The sequence below is a fragment of the Lissotriton vulgaris genome, unplaced genomic scaffold (assembly GCF_964263255.1).
Source record: "Lissotriton vulgaris unplaced genomic scaffold, aLisVul1.2 SCAFFOLD_5996, whole genome shotgun sequence".
Lineage (NCBI taxonomy): Eukaryota > Metazoa > Chordata > Amphibia > Caudata > Salamandridae > Lissotriton > Lissotriton vulgaris.
Genome location: NW_028245185.1, coordinates 90,480 through 97,075, shown reverse-complemented (window position 1 = coordinate 97,075; position 6,596 = coordinate 90,480). Strand labels below are relative to the sequence as shown.

The following is a 6,596-nucleotide window of genomic DNA, read 5'->3' as shown; positions in this document are numbered from 1 at the left end:
CGAGGTAGCCAGAATAGCCCTTAAACATTCAGCCGACTGGGTATAGGTAAAGAAATGTAGCTGTTGCTTTCTGTCCATTTGCTGCTCTCTGGAGATTTCATATTGTCACCTCTGTAGGAAAGTTGTCCGGGAACCTTTTCTTGACTAATCCTTCGGCACCTATGATGACTGCCATTATTTTTGTTCCTTTTTTCCACATTTTGCTCAGTTATTTCATTCCCTTATATCTGTTGTTGTGTAGTTTCTATAAAACTATATAGGATCTGCCCGTTTAGACAACACACACTGCAGGATTGGTGTCCAGCATATTCCAGACACCCCCACCGGGTATGTTAGCCTGCATACCAGCTAGCTCACAGTGCCACTATAAACCCTTCTTACCAAAGAGCGAATAGTTCTTGGCAACTATCGAACATGACAACTCTGTCCCATCAGGGATCGTGGAAACAGTGCAGTACTTTTCGCTCAGTTACTCGTGCTCACTTTTGTCTCAGAGTAATACACAGAATAAACAGTGGAGACATGTTTTCAATAAGCATTTATTGAACCAGCATCATTCTGCTGCATAATAGGTGTGCTGAAACAACCATAAGACAGAAACAAATCTAAATGATTACAAGCACCAATAGAGTAAAAAGATGGTAGATTCCTACCGTAGTGCTAGAACAATGAATACAGACCAGTATATAAAATACATGACAGTAATAAATGCGTACTCCTACAATGCAACACTATCTAGATGTACCTACATGTACCTAACATGTATGTAGGTGTAGAGCCAAGAATCCCCCTAGGATAAAGCCAACCCTATTACCTGAAGTGAGAGACTGTGGGACCCTGTCTTGGTCTAAAGATGGACACACCGCGAGGGATGTCAGACCACTGCGAGCTGGAGAGTCTGCGTGCAGGAACCTCAGCGTCTCGCGCCAGTGTGTCAGCATGGAAGTCCTTCTCCTCTTTGCCTCAGCAAAGATATGGTGCTTATAGACCCAAAGTGGTACCCTCATGGGATCTACCTTGCTGTGGCATGTAGGATTAGGATGACGGAAGGAATGACCGTTATATATAGTTATTGTGTAAGAGATGATAATCCTGCTGAGATTCCTAGAATCCTCATGCATAATGGATGAGGCTAGTTTTTTGGAGAGAACCCATGGGCATAAAATCCGTTCCGCTCGCGGATTTTGCGGATTTTCGGCAAATTTGCAATCCGCGAACTCTCGCGAACTTGCCGAAAATTCGTAAATCCGTGCAAAGCGGATTTTTTGCTTGGTCGCACTTGCCAACTAGAATACTATACAATTTCGCGGGAGTAAACACTTGCAAACACGTAGATGCGGCGGGCAGCGACAATCTCGCAATTGCGAGATTGCAAAATTTGCAATTTCGCACAAGAAATCCACCAGCAGGCAGCATAAACCTTGAAAATTATGATTTTTATCAGAATAACTCCTCAGGTTGACATTTGCCTGCACTTATTTTTTGCAAGGAGTCCATTTTGGGGGGGGGGGGGGGGTGGGAGGAAGGAAGTGCCCCACAGTCTCCAACTTCCTGTTCCTGTCCAGCAGGCTCCTCCCAGTGCTTTCTTCATGTGCTGGTCACTTTGTTTTGGATCTTGACCTGGAAGGATTACTTTTTGTGGATGCTGCTGGATATTTGGATTTTTGCAAAACTGAAAGCACTCTGCAGGTGCAAAAGTTCAATCTTATCATTAGTAACCATTCCCTGTAGTGCTTCCTGAGGGGCCCCTTCAGAGTTCAGTTGCCTACTTGCAACTATTCCATGACCCTGCTCTGACCCTCACAGCAGGCTCAGAGAATAGCTACAAGTATACAACAAAGGTCCTGTTAAAAAAATTACACTGCAACAGAAAGCAATTACAGATAAGGAAGCAGGTGCCAGCCTGGAAGTTCAAATTCAGTGACACATTAATCAGCCCCCAATTCATTCATGTCAGTTGAGGAAGGGCAGGTGTGCTTTTCCCCCCATAATCTACAGTGATGAACTAGAGGGTGGCATGGGTGAGCCAGAGGGTGGCAGTGGTGAAACAGAGGGTGGCAGTGGTGAAACAGAGGGTGCTGTGATGAACCAGATGTATAAACAACATGGTCGCGACCGTTGCTACCTGACAAGTAAGTTGGCGTTTGCGAACTGGTAAAAAATCCTTGCGAAATGGCAGAAACACTTGCGAACACAAAAAAAAGGAATCCGCAAAATTCGCGAGATTTCACGGATTTTGCGGATTGCGAATCCGTAAATACACAATTTCGCGGATTGCCAATTCGCAAAACCCGCCCATGCTTAGTCCTGTAAGCAGTACCGTAACTAGGTAAAAGGTCACTACCAAGACCCGTTATGTAATATAATGGCAGGGGGGATATAGGTGAAAGGTTTGGTTATTACCTGAGCCTGTATTGGGGTACCTGTACGAAACAACACTGTGAGCAGGTGTGGATTTTTTGACGTAGCAACTGATGAATGTTTAAAATGAAAGACTTCACAATCAGTGCATTTTAAACCCGGGCGGCCTTTGATGCCTCATAAGATAGAGTTGGTAGGAAATGTTCCATGTTTATAATATTTAAGTGATTTCTCTCCAGTGTATAATTTCTGATCAAGCATGACCTATTCCCTTGTAATGAATGTCTTGTCACACTGAAGACAGATAGAGTTACTCCCTGGACTGCAATTTGACACATTAGGTTTCTCCTGTGGAAAACGCTTTTCCATAAAAAGTTGTTTCTGCCAATTTGAACTATTGGATGAGCACCTGGTCACATGTATTGCTTTAGTTACTTCCCAGTGTGTGATTTTCGGATGTTGCATTAATAATCCCTTTTTAATGATGGCTTTCTCACTTTCAGTATATTCGTATGGTGTCGCTCCTGTGTGGAGGACTCGTGCCCACTAGTGATGACTTTCTGGTGTTGCATTAGCTTTGCCTGTGTAAGAGATGCCTAACCACATTGAGTGCAGTGATATGCATTCTCCACCATCATGGCTTTCTCCTTTGTTTTGACTTACTGTTATTGTAGCTGAGCCCTGCCAATAAATGAATTGTCACATTCCATTTATTTATATGGTTCCTCCCCAGGGAAGACTTCTTGATGTTTTGTTAAATCGTTCTTTTTGGACAATGCCAGGAAACATTTGGTGTGGTATGCATTCTCTGTGTCATTACTTTCTTCCCTGTGTGGACTTTGATAGTACCTTAGCTGTGCCGCTCTAAAAAAAATGCTTTGTTAAATTCAGTACATTCATGTAATTTCTCTCCTGTATGAACTTTCAGAAGTCGTTTTAGGTTGCTTTTTTAACGAATGTCTTGTCTCAGTAAGTGCATGCATATGGTTTTTCCACTCTGTGCAACTTCTGATGTTATATTGGCTGTGTCCTTCAAATAAATGCCTCGTTACTTTCTGTACATTCATACAGTCACTTCATTAAGAACACCGTTGCATTATCTACATTCATACAGTTTTTCCCAGTGTGGATTTTCTAATGTTGTTTTAACTCTCCCTTGCAAATAAATACCTTGCCACATGCAGTGCAGTTTTAAGTGGGGACGTTTGATATTGTGTTAGCTCTCCATTTCTTATGAATGCATTCTCACGTTCATTACATTTATATAGTTTCTCTCCTGTGTGAGCATTCTAATGTCATATCAAATTTTGTTTTGTATCTATTCCCTTGTTGCATTCTGTGCATTAATATGGTTACTCCATAATGTGAATTTGTCGATGCTGTATTAGCTTATTCTTCCTATTTAAAACTCTATTACATTCTGTAAGTACATAATATTTCTCGCCATGTGGATTTTCTAATGTCATTTTAGATCGAGATTTGTTATGAATGTTTTGTGACAGTCATTACATTGATATGGTTTCTCGCCTGTATGAACTTTCTGATGTTTAATAAAATTTTGCTTTCTAAAAAATCCCTTGTCGCATTCTGTACATTGATATGGTTTTTCTCCAGTGTGGTCTTTCTGATGTTTTTAGCTCTCCATTGGTTACAAATTCTTTGTCACATCAGATCTCCATTTGTTAACAATGCTTTGTTACACTCTGTACATTGAAATCATTTCTCCCCAGTGTGGACTTTCTTATGTCGTTTTAGCACTCCACTTGTTCTAAGTGCTTTGCCACACTCTGTACATGGATATGGTTTCTCCCCAGTATGGATTTTTTGATGTCGTTTTAGCTTCCCTTTTGTTGTAAATGCTTTGTCACACTCTCTACATTGATATGGTTTCTCCCCAGTATGGATTTTCTGATGTTGCTTCCGTTCTCCATTTGTTAAGAATGGTTTGTCACACTCTGTACATTGATATGGTTTCTCCCCAGTATGTTTTTGTTTATGTCTTTTCAGCTCTGGATTTGTTATAAATGCTTTGCCACACTGTGCACATTGATATTGTTTCTCTCCTGTGTGGCATTTCTGATGTAGTACTAATCTTTGCCTTGTAATAAATCCCTTGTCACATTCAATACATACATATGGTTTCTCCCCAGTGTGGATTTTCTGAAGTTGTTTCAGCCTTAGATTTATTATAAATGCTTTGTCACACTCTGTACATAGATATGGTTTCTCTCCAGTGTGGATTTTTTGATGATGTTTTAGCCGTTCATTTGTTATAAATCCTTTGCTACATTCAGCGCATTCATAAGGTTTCTCCCCAGTGTGGATCTTCTGATGTAATATTAGGTGGGCCTTTCTAATAAATGCCATGTCACATTCTGTACATCCATATGGTTTCTCTCCTGTGTGGACTTTCAGATGTTGTTGTAGCCCTCCATTTGTTATGAATGCTTTGTCACACTCTGTACATTCATATGGTTTCTCTCCAATGTGGATTTTCTGATGTTGTTTTAACACTCCTTTAGTTGTAAATGCTTTGCCACACTGTGGACATTGATATGGTTTCTCTCCAATGTGGATTTTCTGATGTCGTTTCAGCTGTACATTTGTTATTAATGCTTTGTCACACTCTGTACATCGATGCGGTTTCTCTCCAGTGTGGATTTTTTGATGATGGTTTAGCTGTTTATTTGTTATAAATCCTTTGCTACATTCAGTGCATTCATACGGTTTCTCCCCAGTGTGGATCTTCTGATGTATTATTAGGTGTTCCTTTCTATTAAATGCCATGTCACATTCCGTACAGCCATATGGTTTCTCCCCTGTGTGGATTTGTTGATGCTGCCTTAGAGTCTTCCATCTTCCGAACACTTTATTACATTCAGCACATTTATATGGTTTCTCTGCTATGTGGACACGTTGATGCTGCATTAGATCTTTCATTGTTGAAAACTCTTTTCCACAGTCAATCCATTACATTTTTTTTCTCCAGTATGAAGGTTGTGATGTCGCACTTGCTCTTTCTCCCCCTAATACATGTGTTGTCATATTCTACATATTCACATAGTTTCTCTTCTTTGTTTTCTTTCCTATACTAGGTTAGCTCCTCCTTCATAATGAGCATCTCATCAGATTTGCTTCACTTTGTTCAGTATGTTATGTCTTCTATGCAGAGATAAGATCCAAGTGCAGACCTCATTGAACAGTATGGGTTTTCAGCTGTAGTTGGCGAGGAATTAGCCTTCATGGGAAGTGATCTCGATGCATACTGTTTTTACATCACTTCCCACACAAGTGATGTTTAATGCCTTCACCTTTTTTGATAATTACTGCATTTATTTCACCTGTTAGAAAAAGATTTTATTTACAAAACACTCTGGATAAGCTTAAATGGAGAGTTCATTACGAAAATCTATTGGCATTTAATTGTCTATAAAGATAAGTGCGCTGAAGAAATTCTAGATTACACTTTCAATGTGAAGATGCAGTAGGCAAAGTAAGGGCATGCAATCCTTCCTTCCACAATCCCCTTCTATTGAGGAGTGCGGACTAAAATAGCAACCAAGACATCAGAGAAGGTTCCTTGTTCATTGAATGAGACCCCTCTCCCTAGGACACACTACAATGTTAAATTCAAAGCAACAAGATGCCTCCTTTCTTATCCAGGGAATGCTTTTTATTATCACACAGCCTTACAAAAATGACAAAATTGACCCTTTTCCAGTGAATGGACAATGAAAGACAGAGCCTCACAAGAGCGGCAGGAAACATAAGCAACTGCTGCAAACTTTATACTATCAGAGAGCCTGGCATAGGCCGGATAGGTAATCTGAGCATCTTCAACATAGTGTAACTCCAGAGATCCGAGACTCTGACCATATCTAGTAATGGAACAGGCGGTTTAGAACCATTTTATGTCAATGTAATAGAAAGAGGCCCTGTTACTCCAAGAGACAGGGTTCCATGTAGGACTTAATCGTCACAAATACATTTTCTTGGAAATCTAGATTCTATCACCGCTATTGTTCATCACCTCTTACACCATCATACACTCATATACACCAGCCATCAAATGTACCACCAAAACAATCCTTGATAATCAAGTTTAATATCGAACAATATATATATATATATTAAAAAAAAAAAATTCTCACAAAGTTCAAGTTTAATCAACCTAAAACCAGAATAAAAAAATCATTTGGCGATATGTCAAAAAAATACACAGTAGCAAGAGAGAC

The 6,596-nt window shown here is 40.0% G+C and overlaps 1 pseudogene across 1 annotated transcript; it reads right to left on the bottom strand.

Annotated features, from left to right (window-relative positions):
* Positions 1 to 2,394: 2,394 nt before the first annotated feature.
* LOC147666504 (uncharacterized) lies at positions 2,395 to 5,462 on the bottom strand (annotated as a pseudogene). The gene is made up of 2 exons (XR_015304761.1): positions 4,028 to 5,462; positions 2,395 to 3,995 (listed from the first exon to the last, which is right to left on the bottom strand). The product of XR_015304761.1 is annotated as an uncharacterized LOC147666504 (transcript).
* Positions 5,463 to 6,596: the final 1,134 nt, after the last annotated feature.